The 14,554-nt window shown below is 35.8% G+C and overlaps 2 pseudogenes; one reads left to right on the forward strand and one right to left on the reverse strand.

Moving 5' to 3' along the window:
- Positions 1-3: 3 nt before the first annotated feature.
- On the reverse strand, positions 4-823 carry LOC125120682 (olfactory receptor 10AG1-like; annotated as a pseudogene).
- Positions 824-12,739: 11,916 nt separating this feature from the next.
- LOC125121079 (olfactory receptor 10AG1-like) lies at positions 12,740-13,761 on the forward strand (annotated as a pseudogene).
- Positions 13,762-14,554: the final 793 nt, after the last annotated feature.

Genomic DNA, 14,554 nt, shown 5'->3' on the forward strand with positions numbered 1-14,554 from the left:
AATTTCTGGAGAATGACTGGATTGGGGCCTTAAGTATGTAATTATAGCAGATCCAAAAAATAAGAGCACAACCAGCAGGTGAGAAGAACAGGTGGAGTAGGCTTTGGCCCGACCTCTGGATGTTCACAGCCTCAGAATAGAGGAAATGATTTTGCTAAAATAGGCAAGTATCAACATAAAAGAGATGACACCAATCAGCAGAACTGCTGCATACACAGACAGCTCATGCAGAGAAGTATCTCCACAGGCTAGGTTCAGAATGGGAGGCATGTCACAGACAAAGGTTTGAATGACAGAAGTGCAGAGAGAAGATCTGGCACATCTGCCCTATCTGCACTGGGATTCCACAGATCCAGGAGCCCATGGCCTGTCAGATGCACATCCTGTGGTTCACAACCAGAGGATAGTGCAATGGGTTACAAATGGCCGTGTAGCAGGCATAGGCCATCACAGCCATGAGGAAACTTTCAGTGGTTGCCAGCATAAGGAAGAAGCACATTTGAGTGGCACAGCCCAGCACAGAAATGCTTCTATCCTTAGTGCAAAGGTTGACCAGAATCCTAGGGAGAATGACAGACACATAGCAGATTTCCAAAGAGGAAAAGTTTGCCAGGAAAAAATACCTGGGTGTCTGGAATGCAGTGTCGAGCCTAGTTATTATTATGAGACTATTTCCAATTAAGATCATGATGTAAATGATGGAGGACACCCCGAAGCGTAACCCTTGGAGGTTTGGAAGGTCAGAAAATCCCAGGAGTACAAACTGCATCACCGTGGACACGTTGGCTTCTTCTTCCATCTCTTCATATTTCATCTGTGGGAATGATTTAATCTGCTGCACTGTTATTCCACTCTCTTTGGCTCTTATTTTCTTACGTAAAACAGGATGATACTCTTTTCAGTTTTTCCGGTTTCCTATAAAAGCAAAACTATAACTGATAAGAGATCTATTAAGGGTGAAGCACATTTTTTTCATTGCGAGTAAACATATTTTTAAGAAAAAATCTTTAGCCTCCATTTTCTGTTACAGATTATCATATTTCTTTGTTTCTGAAGATACGTTTGTAATTTTGCTAGTCATCTGAACACTCAAAAATGCAAAATCGGAATTTATGTTCAGTTGTATCAGTGATTTCCTTCTTCCAGCTGATGTGTTTTTCTTCTCACCTCTCAATTCGGTTTTACATTATTATCAATTCAAAATTAATTTTATTGTGTAAGTAAATATTTTGTAAGCCAGGCAAGATAATTTTTTAATGTGATGGCCTTCCCGTGTTATTTTAATGTCCTGTTTAGCTATGATTTTCTATTTAATCTATTTTATTATAAACAAAATTAATGAACTGACCACTCAATATTTGGGATGATTTTTCATTTTTAACTTAATATTTCAATATAAGGTCTTTAAATTAAACAGTCACTTTTATTCAAATTTTTCAGTCAAGAGGAAAGAAACTCTAAGGTGGTCTTCCTGTCCAGGAACTCTCATCAGGTAAGAGGCAGAAACACCAAGCATTTTTCAAGAAAGCAGTTCTAACTAGAATGCTCACAACTCCACCCTTCTGGTATGAAAGAGAAAGCAGCCACAACTCATCTCTGAGAAAGTTCCCAAATCACTCACTTCCTCAACATTTTCTACTATTATGCTATATCCATTTAATCCACTCTTTCATTTTTCTTCTTCCTTTTTTCCTCTGTTTTGCACACAAATGTCTGCTGGTTCAGGCATGTGAATATGTTAGATCCATCTTTATGTTGTACTTTTCTTTATGCTCTGTGTAGATTATAACTTTCTTTATGTTCTGTACATTTTTGAGGCTATGTGGAGCATATTTGTTTCACAAAAATTTATTTACTAACTGCTTGAATAAATTAAAAGTGAGTCAACATGATTGCTTCTTTGGAATGGTGCCCTAGGTGTAAGCGATAGTTCCTACCCAGCCTTCAGACTGACCTCCTCCTTCTCCTGGTACATTCAAGCATGTGTGTGTGTGTATGTGTGGAGGGGGGGAAATGGGGGTTAGAAATTATACTCTTTTCACTCCCTCTGGCAGAAGTAGCAAATTGCTTCCTTGTTTGCCATATGTTGTATATAACTTTCATGGTACATGTTAACTGATTTGAAAGTCCACAGAGACTAAGTACTTGGAACAAAGAGATACCTATATCCATATTCTACAAGCATTAAGGGAGGACAATGATCAACATTTCAGCTACAAAAATGTAGACATAAATGGGGCAGAAGCAGCAGTTCATCTAAAACTTGGGAATCCCAGGATTTTCTGTGAGTTAGAAAGGGAAAGTTAAATAGTAATTTCTTGGAGTTCCCATTGTGGCGCTGCAGAATTGCATCTGACTAGGGACCATGGGGTTGCGGGTTTGATACCTGGCCTCGCTCAGTGGGTTAAGGATCTGGCGTTGCCCTGGGCTGTGGTGTGAGTTGCAGACGTGGCTCGGATCTGGTGTTGCTGTGGCTGTGGTGTATACCGGTGGCTACAGCTCGGATTAGACTCCTAACCTGGGAACCTCTATATGCTGCAGGTGCAGTCGTAAAAACACAAAAAGTCAAAAAAAAAAAAAGTAATTTCCATCTACACTATTCCAGACTCCATATTAAGGTACAAAATGTATTTTATCCTTGCCCATTATATGCATTTCTCCCCAAGAAAATGTGATTGTATGAAATGTCAAAATGCTATAACTGTTTCTTTAAAACATTCAGAACCTAATGGCTGATAGGTGATACTACTAAGAAATGATTTCATGTGTCTGAGTCTACAGGACCATACCTTTGGTTTTTGTTTTTTTGTTTTTGTTTTTTTTTGTTTTTTTTTGTGTGTGTGTGTGTGAATCTCATCCTGCCACCTTTACTCATGTTTTATTCACTTATCTAATTCAATATAAAGTGTAGTACTTGGACACTGATTAAAATTGTTTGTTGAATGAATCAACAATCTTTTCAGACCAGCAGGCAGCATGCATCTACACTGGATGGGCTCACCATTGTCTTCAGGACTGTCACCTGCTTTATTCTTCTTACTGTATCTGCTCTTCGTATAAGGTCTCCTCTCATCTTTGATCCTTTCTCTAAATTTTCCTTACTCTTCAAGTAAGGTAGTGCATTTGAAAAGCATACTGAAACTCAGGTACAAAAAACAGCCAGAGAAACAAAGAACAATAAAACTTGCAGCCAAGAATATAGTGTCCACATTTACTGAAAACAATTTTAACCTCAACTTACCATTTGTAAAATGAAACAATATTTATGACTATTAAATGGAATTATCAATGTAAAACCATTTGCAAATTAAGAAATAATTTTTCGGCGTTCCCGTTGTGGCGCAGTGGTTAACAAATCCGACTAGGAACCATGAGGTTGAGGGTTCGATCCCTGCCCTTGCTCAGTGGGTTAACGATCCAGCGTTGCCGTGAGCTGTGGTGTAGGTTGCAGACGTGGCTCGGATCCCGCGTTGCTGTGGCTCTGGCTTAGGCCGGTAGCTACAGCTCCGATTTGACCCCTGGCCTGGGAACCTCCATGTGCCGCGGGTGTGGCCCAAGAAATAGCAACAACAACAACGACAAAAAAAAAAAAAAGAAAAAGAAATAATTTTTCAAATCCTGTCTATATGTACTTACCTTCTAAACTCAAACTCAGGTTCAAAGAGTTCCTTAAATCCTGCAACACATTTGCTGGTTTCTGACTTTTGGAAACATTTTGTGCTTCTATTTATAAAACTCAGAAAGAAAAATACTAAATTCAGGTAAATGTAGCCACTTTTGTTTTTACTAAAATAATTTGTGCTTATTTTTCTGGTCTTTCAAATTTAATAGTTATTTTTTTTTTGGTATACCAGCTATATCACTATACATTTGATACTACTTAGAGCAAATTCATAAAATCAAATTGAAAATAAGAAATAATCTAAAATTAGTGAATGCAGTTCAGAAGCCTTTTTTCTTTAGGAGACATCTCCAAAGATAAAAATGAAAATATGCTATTATCTCTTAGTATTTTCAGATTCATTTACCATTGATCTTAATTTTAACAAACTAATGATTCCTTTGGCAGGAGAAGGATGCAAACCCATTTTAATAAGGTCCATCCACTGTCTTACTCTTTAGTTATATGCAATTAAATTTTTATGAGATATCCCCAGATTTAATATATGTAAACTACTTAAATACCTGCTTATTACAGGCAATTGCTTAATAAATATTAAAACCTAAGTTGATGATGATGATGAAGAGAGCCATAATCTTTGGTATACTAGCCAGTTATATTACAAAGAAATTTGTAATTTTTCATTTGATAATATAATGATGAGAATAATAATGTCAAAAGCTGTCTGAATCAGGGTTTGAAATTAAACAACAATTACATCAAAGAAGTTCTCTTGTAAATTCTCCAAAATGTATTATTTTGTAGATGCTAAATATATATTGATATGTGTAAAACTAAATTCTTTATTGGACAAAAAATGATTCATGCTTACCTGTTTGGATTGAAGTTAAAATAGAATCTTACCTTTATGGATTGAGTTAAAAGACAGAGGGAAAATGAGATTTTGGCGGAACAATTAGGAAATTCATATTCATTTGAAACAGAGTTTAACCAGTGTCTATAATATGTTCTATTGCATAACAAAGTGTTCTTTAAATAGGAACTATTCTTTACTCTGGGTATTAGCTTGTTCCCCAGGCCCCTTCCTACTTGAACTAAATCTTTCTGCCTGCCACTCGAGGAGTTGGTACAACAAAAAACCCTATCTTTCCATACCACTCCTTCTCTAAGTTATCTACCTCTCTTACTGGATTTTCTGTTTATTAAGAAATGCAAGCCTTGTAAAATCAGAAATGCATAATTACTTATTACCTACAGCATAAACTAAGATGTTCTAAAGAAGATGCAATTGTACAATGTCTTAGGTTAAATAGAATTTTGATTCTCTGTCGTCATAAATTCAGACGTAGGAAATCTAGGGCTGTTGGGAGGCAGTTATGTCTTTTTATACACGGATCTTCCATCTCCACATCCACACTAGCCCAGCAGGCCTCTTCACCTCCTGGACCACAGAAAGGGAGTGGGAATAATGGGAAGCACTCACTTCTTCCTTTTTATTTATTTTTATTTTTTATTTATTTATTATTTTTGTCCTTTTGCCTTTTCTAGGGCCACTCCTGAGGCATATGGAGGTTCCCAGGCTAGGTGTCTAATAGGAGATGTAGCTGCCGGCCTAGGCCAGAGCCACAGCAATGCAGGATCCTAGCCATATCTGCAACCTACACCACAGCTCATGGCAATGCCTGATCCTTAACCCACTGAGTGAGGCCAGGGATCAAACCCACAACCTCATGGTTCCTAGTCGGATTCGTTAACAAATGAGCCATGATGAGAACTCCACTTCTTCATTTTTCGATGCTGCAAACTAAACACAGCATGCATGATTGCAGTCCCTAAACTCAACTTTAGTTACAAGATCACACCAAGCTGGAATAGAGGTTGGGAATATTTCTCACTGCACTGCCAAGTGAGACGAGACTGCCTATTTCTATCCTCAATTCCCTTCCATAGTCACAACCTAAAATTCCAAGTAGTTCCTTTATTGAGTTTCCAGCCACTGGTGTCCTCAGCTTAATTAGAGCTCCTCTCAGCTTAGTGAGCACGCAGTGATAGAATAATTTTTCTGTAACACCCCCTACAAACAAACCCACAGAGACACACACTCACAAAATATAATGGAGGAGAATATTAGATTTAATTATAGGAAGCTGGAATAGATTTATACTTGTATAAAGAAGAATGGATAGAGGCATGGAGAAACCCACATTAGAAATATGTCCATGCTATAGTTCCCGTCGTGGCTCAGCCGAAACACATCTGACTAGTATCCATGAGGATGCAGGTTCAATCCCTGGCCTCACTCAGTATGTTAAGGATCTGACATTGCCATGAGCTGTGGTATAGGTCACAGATATGGCTCAGATCTGGTGTTGCTGTGGTTGTGGTGTGGGACCAGCAGCTGCAGCTCGATTCGATCCTCTAGCTTGGAAACCTCCAAATGCCACAGGTTTGACTCTAAAAAAAGACAAAAAAATTAAAAATGAAAAATAAGAAACATATTAATGCTTTGAAAGCTCTCACTAATAAAAGGTTATCTCTTCATTTACCAATTTTGAGTTATATTATTTTGTGATTTATTTTATTTTAATTCTAGCCACTGAATATGTATGTGTAGGATAAGCTCATTTAGGTTTTAATTTGTATTTTAATAATAACTAATGCTGGTGAGCATCTTTTATGAAATTATTTGAAATTATATGAAATTATTTAAGTAAAATATCTTTTCAAGTCTCTGGTACATTTTCTGATTAGTTTGTTGTTTCTTTTATCACTGTTGATTTTGAAACTCTCAGGAAGAAGCTGCCTTGAGTCAGAATTTCTTCCTCAGGGAAACCTCAGTTTTGCTTTTAAGAGCTTCCAACTGATTGGTTGAGGGCTACGTTATACAAGGTGATCTCCTTTACTTAAAATGTATTGGTGTTAGGTATTAATCACTTTTACAGAATATATGAAAAGAATACCTAGATTATTGTTTGATTGACTAGCTGGGTACTATAGTCTGGACATGTTACCATAAAACTAGCTGTCAGAGTCTACCCTTTGTCAACTTGACAACCATACAAATCTCCGTAGCCCGACTGATATCCAAATAAAGACAATGACAAAGAAATAAATCCACTTAGCATGATACAAGTATTCTACATACAACCAAAAGAATGCTTATCCTTTTGCCAAAAGAAGATACAAACTCTGGGGTAACGTTCATTCTGGTTCTTGATATTTTGATATATTCATAATAAAATGAAAGAAGTACTCATAACAATTACAGATTACACTCCCTGTTTCTGCAACTTCCCATTACTTGTAACTAATTGTGATAACTCCCTTCTTCCAACATCTAGTCCATATTCCTTTGCCCCCAGAAAGCCCTTCAGCTGGTCATGGCCATGTCTTTGGTGGCATGATACAAAACCTCATTCCTGAAGTGTCTGGGCCATTAGTACTCTGCTTCAATTGACCTGGTGTAGTTTTACACTGAATTTTGTAACAGAACACACACACACACACACACACACACACACACACATGCAGAGTGCATATTCTATTGTCTAGAAGAATAAAGACAATATAGTGGTGGAGCAAGAGACCAATGGAACTTAATTTAAAAATCACCCCACACAAACTATGACTGAGTTTTGACAAAGTTTCAAAACCATTCAAATGATAAAATATATTGTCTCTAAAAACAGTGTCGATAAATTGGACATGCAAAACAAACAAAAAAAACCCCAAAAAACTGAACCTCAATATAAACCTAAACCTTACACAAAAATTAACTTAATATTGATCCAGTGAGTAAAGACATGGTGATGATATTAGTGAAAAAAAAAGTTGTCTATATATTTTTATTATTTCAAGGGATTTAACCATATTTTTCTGTCTACTTTTATATATCTGAAATTTTACATGATATTTATTTTTTCCTTAGAAACATCAATTTTTCCTCTCTTCAGTCATTTTTAGTCAATTCACAGTTCCCTGAATTACTTTCACAAATACTCTGATTTTATAAATTCTTCCACTTATGGTGCATTTTGAATTTCTGTACAAAAGCCTTTTATATGCAAGTAAGAGATTAGGAACTGTTATAAATGTCAGGTGAGTATCTAAATTGTAAACGTCAAGAGAATACCTAAATTAAAGTCTAATAAAAGCGCTAATTAAAAGCTTAGTAATATGTAACTAAAGACATTTGATTGTTTGAGTTTGCAAAAACAAAAAACACACAAGGCACAAGAAAAATAAAATGCCTGAGAGAACACAGAGTAAGACTTCTCTGCATAGGAATGCTGTGGCCAGAGATGTTTTTGGCTGCTTTCCAAAATATCTGAATGACAAATATAATGAGGTAGTTCAATTAAAAAGTGATATGGAAGAGGACAAATTCCCACAAGATAGAAAAAAAAAAATATTTAAGGGGCACTATTTGTTTGAAGGAAAAAAAGTTTTAGAAAGGTATTTGCAACTCCTAACATCAAAAGTTTAAAACTCGATTTCAATAAAACAATATATAAAACACTGTATTGATGAAAGAAATAATTTCATTCCAGTCTGTAAAGGTGAGCATGAACTTTTTCATCAAAAGTGTGATTTACATTTTAAATTGGTTTTCTTAGAAAATTACATCTTAAATATCAAAGTTCAGTAAGTCCAAATATTTACAGTATATTAACAGAGTATTATATTAAACTTGGTAAGTTAAACTCTATTTCAGGCAACTATCCACATTTTTCTGTTAGAAGAGATAAACAATTAAAAAATTTTGAAATATATTGTTAGGTTGTAACAAAAGTTATTAAAATTATTGAGGCAGTGTTGAAAAAATCTAATATAAGAAAACTTACTGAAGAAGGCAGTAATTGATTATTTTATTTTTAATAGCTTTATTTTATTTTTTAATTTTTTATTTCCTTAATACATTATTTTTTTTCTGCTATACAGCATGGTGGCCCAGTTACACATACATTTATACATTCTTTTTTCTCACATTATTTGCACATGACCATCAATGAAATGAATTATTTCCAAAAAAAAACCTATCTTAAAAGGAATCTAAAATTTTAAGGTATTTCAAAAATTCATTGGTCTAATACTTTTCTGATTAAAGATATACTACAAAATCTGACGACACATATAACTGTCTTCGTCCTTACCCAAGGGGATTTGGATCCCTGAAGTCATTAGTTAAGTACAACAGAAATTGTCCTATATCCCTGAGTAAAGAACTCAACTGCATTTAAAAAAAAAAAAAAAAGCCTCAATTAAAAGAACAAAAGAATCAGGTCCTTGTCTACTGGTCACCTTGAAGGACTTCTGGAAAAGAAGACTGTGAGTAGTATAAATTTTGGAATAGTGAAATACCACTTCTTTGTTCTCCTCTCTAGGTACAATGAAAGGATACATATATGAGATCAAATTATAGCACAAATCTCATCTCCAACGTTAGGCATGAATTTAGTGTATTTAAAAAATGGGCAACCATATTTTACTAATCACTAAGGTGAATATTTATTTTTTGTTTATTTTTGCTTCTTTTTTTAGGGCTGCAGGTGCAGTACATGGAAGTTCACTGCCTAGGTGTGGAATTGGAGGTGCAGCTGCTGACCTACACCACAGCCACAGCAACGTGGGATCCTTAACCCACTGAGCATGGTCAGATATCAAAAAAGCAACCTCATGGATACTAGTCATGTTCGTTACGCTGAGCCACTGTGGGAACTCTGCTGTGAATATTTTAGTATGAAAATACTAAAAATACTAAATTACTAAAACTCGTAGGTTGTGGCTTTTCTCTCACTTCCTCCCTTGTTTCCTTTCTTCTTCCCTCCCTCCTGCTTCCCGACCTGACCTGCTCTCTCTCTCTCTTTCTTCTTTCTGTTGCTTAAATTTCATTCAGTCCCTGATTCTCATATTGTTTAAATATCATTTGAGAAAATAAAATGTCAATAGCCTTGGTGCTTGATATGGTGAATAATATTCTCCTTGTTGTAAAACATATTAATTTCATTAAAACTCTTTTTTTGGAAATGAAATATAAAATCATTTAACACAAGTAGAAACTGTTAATTGGAGTCTGAAGTATACAGTGGAATTAGAATAGGATTTGTAGTCAGAAACTGTTGTGCACTTTTTCTTTGTGCCTTAGTTCTCTCAAATATTCTGGGTTATTAAAATGTTTAGGGATAATATATGAACCCAACAGAGTTTCTAATATATGATATCTGTCAATTTTATAGACCAATTTATACTATCTTTTGAAATTGTAATAAAGCTATTCATGAATGGTACTCTTGGAAGAAACTGAAAAAAAATTCCCAGATTCAAAGGGAAATATGCTCAATATTTTTATATTAAGGAAATATTTTATGCTACTATAATATTAAAGAGGAAATTATAAATTGGATATAAATTGCTTAATAATCCTATTTCCTACATTTTGAAAGGCTTTATCATGCAATTACTATTTAATATTCACAATACATATGGAAATTATAAAACTGGGAGTTCCCATGTGGCCCAGTGGAAGGGAGTCTGACTAGTATCTATGAGGAACTGGTTCAATCCCTGGCCTTGCTCAGTGGGTCAGAGATCTGTTGTTGCCATGAGCTGTGGTATAGGTCACAGACAGCTTGGATCCTGCCATTGCTGTGGCTGTGGATGAGAGCTGTAACTCTGATTTGACACCTATCCTGGGAACTTCCATGTGCCATGAGTTCAGCTTTAAAAAAATCAAAAAATACTTAGGATTACTTCTTGTTCAGAACTTGCCTCAAATACTGTGGGAGTAATTAATGACTCAATTGTAGATTATTAATTTCTAATTTGTTTTTCAATTACTTGTTTGCTTTGTTCTACTTTGCTTTTCAAAAACACTCAGCTGTTAGAATAGGAGTCAAATTAACACAGGACTTCAGAGTTCTCCTGTGCTCTGGTGGGTTAAAGATCTAGGATTGTCACTGCTGTGGCTTGGGTCACTGCTGTGGCATGGGTTCAATTCCTGGGCCAGGAACTTCCACATACCATGGGTTCAACAAAAAAAAAAGACAAAAAAAAAAATACAGGACTTCAGTGTGAGGGGAGAAGCTGATGTGAACGCAAAGCACAAGAATGAGAACAGCATATTCTCCACAATTATTAATGAACTATCCAATACAACTAATTTATAATGCAAATTGTTACTAATTAATAAATCAAATGCTTACTGGGTTATTATATACATTATAACCTGGGAGGATATACCATACAAACCTTACATTCTGGGGTCCCTTGGTATCATTACCTGTTATAGTAAAAGTAACTTAGATTTTTGAGTTTTAAAAGACTGCCATTAAATCTCAACAACACCATTTCCTGGCTGCGACCTTGGCTGATTAATATAACAAACATAGGTTGAAATTTACTCCTAAGTAAAATGGTGACAGAATTGCCTCACAGCACAATCGTGAAGATTAAATAAGACAGTATCTGTGAAATATGTCTAATGTAGTGGTGAATCACTGCAGGTACTCATTAGTTTCCTGTTTTTACCAAATTTGTTGATAGTTTGCAAGCTTATTTCAAGTAATGTCTTCCTCCATATAAGGCTATCTTCAAGAAGCTGCATGCTCTAATACCACCCTTAGATGGTGGAATATGTGCAAGTCCTCTTATTCAGCACCATAAGTAGGATAACTGCAGAGACCACAAGGATGAATAACTTTGTGTTATTCAAGCACTTTGTGAATCAAACTCTTACAGAGTGCAACTGTGTGCTGTTGGTATCACAGAAATATTTGTACAATGTGTTTATTAGAGAGACGTGTGTTTGGAGACAACAGACTTCACGAAAGACTTGGATGACCTAGGAGAACCTGATAAAGGACCTGGGACCCATGTGCCATTTACAGACCACTTTAGTGGAAAAGGTTGGAAATAGGCAAACAGGAGTTGGAAGGACAGCCTTCTGCTTGGACGCAAAAACCCTTTGATATTTCTTTTCCTCCATTACCATGTTTTGAACCAAAAGCATGGCTATAGATCCCAAGAATTAAAACTACAATGCAAAAGCAGTTTTTGAGATCTGATAAATATCTTTGTAACTGAGTAATTTATGACTTCTTTCAATTGAAAGAAACTGACTATAAGAATTGTTAGCATACAGGAGTTCCCTATGTGGCTCTGTTAACTTATCCAACTAGAATCCACAAGGTTGCAGGTTTGATTCCTAGTCTCACTCAGTGGGTTAAGATCAAGCATTGCTGTGAGCTGTTGTGTAGGTCGAAAATGTGGCTTGGATCCCATGTTGCTGTGGCTGTGGTATAGGCTAGCAGCTGCAACTCCAATTCAACCCCTAGCCTGGGAACCTTGAAACGCTGCAGGTGTGGCTCTAAAAAGCAAAAAAAAAAAAAAAAAAGAATTGTTAGAATGCAAAAAATCACAATCATCCCCAAATCACCTTTTCCAGCTTATTTTTTTTATTATAACTCTATGGTATATCTAAAAATAATTTGAGACTGCTTAAATCAAAATATGATTAAATAAAATTATTTTAAAAGTAATAACAATAGAAAAAAGAATTTATGGAAAATGATATTACAAATTTTGTCAAACCTCTTTGTATAATTAATGTCATTACTTTTATTTTTAATTTATTTTCATTAACTTAATTCAAATTAGATTTTGATGTTCCTATCACAAAGCTAAATAACAAAACATCAATTTAATTGTGGGAACAAGAAAACACAGCCATCTCTCAGCAGATTTAATTCTGATAGGAATGTTTTCCAATGGAATTTTTTTTTCTTTCTAGGGCCACACCTGCAACATATGGAATTTCCCAGACTGGGGGCTGAATCAGATCTGGCCTATGCCACAGCCACTGCAACTCAGGATCCCAGCCATGTCTGAAAGCTACACCCCAGCTCACACAACACTGGATCCTTAACCCACTGAGTGAGGCCAGTGATTGAACCCGCACCCTCATGGATGCTAGCCGGGTTCGTTACCACTGAGCCACAATGGAGACTCCCACTGATGGATTATGTTTTGTGAGATAATGAACTTTTTTAAAAAACTAACATTTAATGTCAATTTAGTTGTTTTGATAGGACTCATTCTTAATGACTTTGTGACTTATGAAAGCATAGTGTACAGACATATTTCATAGTTGAGCAAACTGCAGTTCAGGCAGATAAAATGACTTTGTGGGCTGAATTCTTTATTTTCACAGATGCTTAGGGACCAAATAGCAGAAGGCAATTTCTCTTCTGTCATGGTGTTTGTTCTGGGATTTTCTGAACTTCCAAACCTCCAGGCGCTTCTATTTGGACTTTTCTTTCTTGTCTATATATTCATCTTAACAGGAAATGGTCTTATCATAATAATCACAAGGATGGACTCTGTTCTCCAAACACCCATGTATTTCTTCCTGGAAAATTTTTCCTCTCTGGAAATCTGTTATGTGTCTGTCACTCTCCCCAGGATTCTAATGAACCTTTGGACTCAAGAGAGAAGCATTTCTTTACTAAGCTGTACCACCCAAATATGCTTCTTCCTTGTTCTGGGTGCCACAGAGGCATTCCTTCTGGCAGTGATGGCCTATGACCGCTATGTGTCCATTTGCAACCCTCTGCATTATGCATTATGCGTCCAGTTGGCTGTTGGTGCCTGGCTCAGTGGAATTCCGGTCCAGATAAGGCAGACATGTCAGGTGTTCTCACTGCCTTTCTGTGATTCCAACCAAATTGGCCACTTTTTCTGTGACATCCCCCCATTGATCCAGCAGGCCTGTGGGGACACTGCGCTTAATGAGATATGTGTCTATATAGTTGCTGTACTATTTGCCATGATTCCTTTTCTACTGATACTGGCTCTTATGTCCAAATAATTTCTACCATCTTAAAGTTGCCTTAAGCCACAGGTCGGTCCAGAGCCTTCTCCACCTGTTCTTCTCATCTGATAGTTGTGCTTTTGTTCTTTGGCTCTGTTACTATCACCTAGTTATGGCCCAAATCAAATCATTCTGCAGGAACTGGCAAAATGCTCTCCGTTTTCTACACTACTGTGACTCCACTCTTTAACCCCTTAATCTACAGGCTTAGATATAAGGATGTAATTGCAGCTTTGAAGAAATTATTACTTAAGAATTTAGTGTGAGGATCTTGAAGTTCACTTTTAAATAAATATGGCTCATAGCTATCACAGAACTATGATTTAATTTCACTCTTCCTATGTTTACTGATAGTGTAATCATTCACAATTATTATAATATCACTTACAATTATTATGTATTTTCATTCCCTGCCTAAAGTCACTTGTGACTGCATGTTAATAAGCAAATTATTTAATTTGCAAATGCTCTATTCTCTAGAATAAATCCACTTTTTTACAAAACATTATAAATTTACCCACCTACAACACTTTTAGAGAATTTAAACTGTTAGAATTGTGTTTTAAAATGTGTAGAAGAAATAGGGTTTTTCTTTACAATTTTCAGCTACTAAAATATGCTGGCAATCTCATCTCTCTTTATGACACACTTATTATTTTCATGGTATGTTTACTCTACATGTGTTGAGGGAGTGGACGCAAGACTAAATCTTAAATCATATGTTTAATTATGAAACAAAATTTATGAACAGAGTAAAAACCTTTAATTGCACCCTCTTTCTTAGTACAAATTAAGAAAATGTTTCCATGTATCTCTAGAGGGAGCTGAACGTCTGGCTCTTTGCTTCCCCCTTCTTTCCAGAGTCCATGGCAACTGACTATCAGAGATCTTATCTGGCTCTGTCATACTCCTTTAACTATATTCACCAGTTGCTGAAAGGCAATTCCAACTTATTTACTATAGCTCACTAGATTTTTCAAAGTTGCAGTGGAAAAAAAATAAAGGCTTTGAGTGTTCTCACACCATTGAAAAAGAACACATTTGAAACATAGAAAGGCAGAAAG

The sequence above is a fragment of the Phacochoerus africanus genome, chromosome 2, assembly GCF_016906955.1.
Source record: "Phacochoerus africanus isolate WHEZ1 chromosome 2, ROS_Pafr_v1, whole genome shotgun sequence".
Lineage (NCBI taxonomy): Eukaryota > Metazoa > Chordata > Mammalia > Artiodactyla > Suidae > Phacochoerus > Phacochoerus africanus.